Source organism: Elaeis guineensis, chromosome 1, assembly GCF_000442705.2.
Source record: "Elaeis guineensis isolate ETL-2024a chromosome 1, EG11, whole genome shotgun sequence".
Taxonomy (NCBI): Eukaryota; Viridiplantae; Streptophyta; class Magnoliopsida; order Arecales; family Arecaceae; genus Elaeis; species Elaeis guineensis.
Window position 1 is genome coordinate 4,249,344 of NC_025993.2, and position 6,026 is coordinate 4,255,369.

Consider the following 6,026-nt stretch of genomic DNA (forward strand, 5'->3'; position numbering starts at 1 on the left):
TGCAGCTTAAGTAGTTCATGTATCTGAATCCTATGGTTTGCTCTTTTTTCATTTCCTGTGGAGCGTGCGCCACATTTATAAAGTGCGCCAGTTATGGCAGTGGAGACATGGTTTCAGTGGTAGATATCAGTGCAAGAGATGGATGAATCGGACTGATAAAAGCAGCAGGCCATTGGGTTTGGGTGATGAGGATTTCACTGATATTACCTCCTATGATCCCCAAATTTTCTTTGCCTAACCCTGCAAGGGGTGGATTTGGTGCAGTAAGTTGGTTCCAGAGGGTTGACATGCATGGATCATTTGTCTATTTACTTTCATGTAGTTGAACAGAAGATTGGATTTTGGACGGGTGAATTTAATCACCTATCAATTAGAATTAGCCTTAGGGTTTATGGTGGACTTAATCTTAACTCATTTTCATAAATTGAGGAATTAATGAACAAACTGATGTCGGACTAAGATGAAGTCAAGGGCCTGAACTATTATAATACTGACTAGCATTGTCTATGTATATACGGCAAAGTTTGTCGCTTAAGATATTGTGACCTGCAACTTATGCCTCTTTATCTTTTTGAGTCTGTGGATTGAATGAATTTGCTTCTGGGAATCAATAACCAAGGGAATTAAAAAACAGAGGTATTGGTTGCTTGAGAAAATTCTCCATGGAAGCCTACCATATAATTTTCCTTCTTAAGGTAGGTAAGATGGGACCCCCTTTCTTCTGTCATCCATGCTGGATTTTGGATTGGATACCAATCCCCCCGGTCAAGTGCTTCAAGAACAATAATCCAGTGCCCACAGCATAAGACCATTAGCTGTCTCAGTGGGTGGACCAGGATGACTAAATGTTCCAAAACCATATGATTTTTGTCCTCAGATGACTCTGTCAGCGTGATGTAGAGGCATGATTCGTTGGATTAGAAAGTTTATATAAACTTTATTAGGACTATAGATAAAAATCATGTGCAACTTTATTTTGGAATACTTCCAAATTCCAATTGGCACTATCCATTTGTTCGTCTTTATCTTAGAATATCCAGGACGACATTAGTGGGAGACAGCGTTGAACAAACTGCAGATCCTAGACACCAAGGTCATCAAGATGGAGCCTTCTTACCTGCCTAGTAGCATTTGTCAAGGAATATAGAAATAAAAAACAAATAGATTGATGTTAAGTTGGGAGCCAATCATAAAATTTTTCCAGATCATCAAATAGATCCAAGTCTTATATTAGATGAGGAAGGCCTAATTTTGATAATCTCAAGGTGCAGTTTGACTGGTTCCTTCACTGGTCTAAGTTGGCCAAGTCTCGATTGACTCTGAATTTAGGCAACATAGAATTTTAGTTAAATACCAAAAAAATGATAAGTAATATCAACAGTGATGTTTATTGAGAAGTACTTAAAAGAAAGAAAGAAAAAAAAAAACCAAAAAAACTACAATTATTCATGTACTCAATTAAACTTGCAAATAAACAGAGCTTTCAAATTGACTTGACTTCCACAATGGATGAGTTTAACTGGGCTCAAAATTCAATCTAGTTCAGAGAATTTGATTGAGTTCCAGTTGAATGACTCGACCGAATCGCAGAAGAGTTTTGGGAAGGTTTTGACTGAGTTCCATACAGCTATTTTTCCCTGAAAAATTCATCTAATCTTTTAGTAGGTTTGCCATACTGCTTTGTCCGTTTATGGTCTAATGATCAAACATGCGAAAAGGTTTTGATGGAATGAGGATGGTTGTGGACCTGCTGGTTTTGGCTGCTTCTAAACAGCTCCTCTTGCTATGGCTCTTTGTCCTCATGCATTTCACACAAGTCACATGAAACACAAGCCAACTCTCTCTATTTCACTACAAGAAAGTATATTTTTTGCGATGGTATTTTACCGTCGCTAATAATGACTTATTATCGCAAAAGCATATTTACGATGGCATTTTAACTGTCATCATTTCGGCCGCAGTAAAAACTTCGCGACGGTGGAATATCATCGCAAAAAATTTTTGCGATAACTTTTTACGACAGTAATTGCTTGCATCATAAAAAAGCATCATATAAGATGTATTTGTGACATTTATTTGCGATAGAAGATACCGTTGTAAATAACTTTTTGCGATAGACCCCCGTGACCCTCATTCTCCATTAAATGATTAAATTCCATATTGTCATTTGATATTAAGATTCCAGTTGCCTCTTGTATCATTCCAACCATATCATCTTTCGTATAAAAAAAATCTCTACTTCTACAGTCTTGGTTAGACCTAGTAGAATAGTACGTCTCTCCATGATAAGTCCAAATCTTATATGTCGTCAAAAAATCTTTTGTAATAATATGTTGTTTCACTATATGTCGGTCTTCAAGAAAACGATTTTTACACTTCTTACACGGACAATAAATCTTTGCATCGTCTGTCTGATTAACATATGCAAAGTCTAAAAATTTATTGACCCCCTCAATGTATGTAGGTGAAGTCTTTTCTCGCAAATCAATCCAACTTTTATCCATAGTAGAGGCCAACGTGAAGAAGGGTCCTTGGTCTCCTGAGGAGGACTCCAAGCTTAAGGAGTTCATAGAGAAATATGGGACTGGTGGCAATTGGATTGCCCTCTCTCACAAGGTTGGTAAGAGAGTGATTGAGATCCTTATCTCTTTTCCTTTTCTATACGTTTCTTCTCTACCTGTTTAAGAGGGAACAGACATGATCTTCTTTTAATAGGAGAGAGAGATTTGGTGTCATTATGTGGATGATGGTAATTTGGCTGGTTTGATTGTTGACAGGGCTAAAGAGATGCGGGAAGAGTTGCAGGCTGAGATGGCTCAACTACCTGAGGCCTAACATAAAGCATGGAGAGTTCTCAGATGACGAGGACAGGATAATATGCAGCCTCTTTGCTAGTATCGGAAGCAGGTGAGAGACAGCCTCTTAATACAATCCAGTTCTTTCCAAACTCTGTCTCCCTCATCGATACAAATGTAAATCCTATAATCCTGTACACATTCCTCAGCCTGTGACAATAATTATTATATAATATTATATGCAAAGGGGAACCTCCTCACTTCCTCCCTGCTTACCTTCAAAAATTCTGACAGGATGGATAACAAAAAATCAATTAGATATATCTTTTTTTGAGGCTGTAAAACAGCACAAAATTATCAGAATTCCAACTAAAAAGAACCTAATGAGGACTTGCAATGATCGAAAAATCAGAACAATAATCGGAAGAAAAAATTAAGGGTTAAACAGAGATCAAGACTGGAAGATGGAACAAACTATATATTCCTCATTTGTTCTCTCTATTCGGTTGACATCGAAGAGGGAGAGATCGAGAAGGAGAGGGAGGGATCGTACCTGACCGGGCTGGGGCACGCCAAAGAGATTGGGGGGCATGCCGTGGGGAGAGGCACGATGAAGAGATCGGGGGGGACGTCGAGGTTTGGAGCGGCACGATGAAGAGATCGGGGGGCACGCCGAGGTTTGGAGCGGAAGAAGGGGAGGAGGCGCAGTAGGGTTTGGAGAGGAGAAGAGGAGACTACGGTAGGAGAGGGGAAGCTGAGAGGTGAGCGCGGGCGGTGGGATGGGATTTTATTTTATTTTTACCACGGTACAATGCCGTCGCAAAAAAAAAATTAGGCGCCATGTTAAAAAGTGTAGGCGGGAGATTTTTTATCACGACAAAATGCCGTCACAAACAAAATATAAAAATAATGGTTCGATTTTTTACTACTGTAAAATACAGTCTCAAATATATAATATATATATATATAAATTATAAATTATTTACCACGATCCACTGTCGTGGTAAAAATCGTAGATTATTTATCACGGTGTATTGCCATCGTAAAAACTCTATTTTTTACTACAAAATTTGATTGTCGTTACAAATAGTAATTAAAATTTATATCTTATTTACGAAGAATTTTTACCGTCACAAATAAATTTTTTTGCGATGGTAAATTAACCGTCGCAAATAAGTTCGTTGCAAAAACACCTTTTTTTTTGTAGTGTTTATTGATGATAATTAAGGGATTCGCTAACCTTTCTTAATCCACTTGATTGAAAAAAAAGAAGAAGAAGTGGGAATCCTAGATCATCCCATTATTGAGAAAAATTTAAAAAGTGTGAAGATTTTTTTATTAATCTTAAGTGGCTTGTACAATTATGTGCCGTATATTATGTATTGTTAGACAAGAGTTGGAGTGTAGGGAAGAAGGTATCACACGTAGTCAATGATAACTTCCAAACGGGTTAGGTAAACGAAGGAGGTCTATTCATGCACGACTCTTTCTACAAAGGCTCTCTAGAAACGTAGCGTGCCAAGCCAAAGTCATGGGCAACCAACCCCAAATTTTCAATAACAACCTCCTCACGATGTAGAAAAATAGTGCTACCATAATGGCATGATGGTCCCTGTGATGAAAGGAATAGATACGTAAATAGTGACCACTTAAAAAACACAAAAAATTTTATCCCCTGAAGCCTTGTTAATGAAAAATTAATAAATGACTCAGCAGTCTTAATTACTGTTTCTACGTGTATCTTTAAGTTTTTATCGTTCAATCATGCTTGAGAAGTTGTTGCCTTCTCCAATTCAAAGGAGGCCCCAGTTTCTGCGCTGGTTTGATAGACCTTCTGTGGGCTTCACTTTATTCTAAACCAAAAGAACAAAAAATTTGAGTTACGTCCCATGGAAGTTGTCTATAAAATATGATCATGTTAATTTCTAGATCTGTAGACGTAGGAAAAAAAAAAAAAGCTCATTAGTTGGCATCCGTACTTTGCAGGACTAAATTAATGTCATACAAGAACTAAAATGCCCTCTGTCCAACAGTTCGTTTCCTGCGCTCAAGTTGGACCAGCTTAGATCACATGCGTGGAAGGTGTCAACAAAACAAGTGCTTGCATCTAGTCATTTTACACATACCAAATTAGGATGAACAAATTAATTTATTAGTTGGCGTACTAATTTTGTAGAATTAAATCGATCTGGAACAAAAATTTTGAAATATATATTCAGACTAAGGAAATATTTGATAACTCAGCTAGCTCTAGAAGAACTTTGTCATGTCATGAAGAAGAGCTTAATGGAGAGCCAAACCAGATTATATATAGCTGTAGTTCTTGATTTTGTTCATATGTCTCCTTTTTATTTTTCCACAGCTTCTGATAAAATTCTATATTCTCATCCTAATAAAATTTCTTTATCACTTTACAAATAACTGCAATGCCAATTACCAATATAAAACTTCTCATGTTTCAACTTAGTTTTCTTGTAGAATGGTCTATCTCCGGAGCTATCCACAAGCAAAGAGATCTCTTTCTATTCCCTTTCAGTATTTTTTATATCATCCTCACATGCATATTCCCACCATATATGAGATATAAATACATTTACAAAAGATAATGCCCAAAAGAGGCTTCAACCTTCAAGTAATTAACCAACACAAGTCAACCTATACATTTCAAGAGCTCCCTATAAGAAAAGTCTGGCAAGACTTCCATTGCCAACCAAACAAAAAGACTCCTCCAAGTCTCCAAACTTTCCCATCTACCTTCCCTGCAAAACATGGAAGGATTAATCCCATTCATCTGTAGGACAATCAAGAGAAGAAGGACCCGGAGGTACTACAAGTGCCTCTCCTCCGGCATGGCGCAGAGGTTCGACTCTGAGAGCAATTTCCATGCCAACGGCCACAAGTTGCTGCCACCAGTAGTACCAGACAAGCTTGAAGGCTTCCATGAAGACGACAAGAGACATAGGCGGTATCGGTCAATGGAAGAGTTCTCTAGTGATCTCTACTCGCCAGAGAAATATGGAGATCATCGTCCCCGTTTAGCTAAGGATGTAAGGTTTGGGAGTCGTCGGTTGTTTGCATGCATCAGCGGTGCATAGAACGATAGATTATATGTGATTGTTGAGGGAAGGGAAGAGGTAATTAGATGTAGATAAGACTGGTTTTTAGATATAGTTTGTGATGCAAGTCTTTATGTTAATGTAGTTTCTTTCTATTAAGTGTTCCTTAATTTAT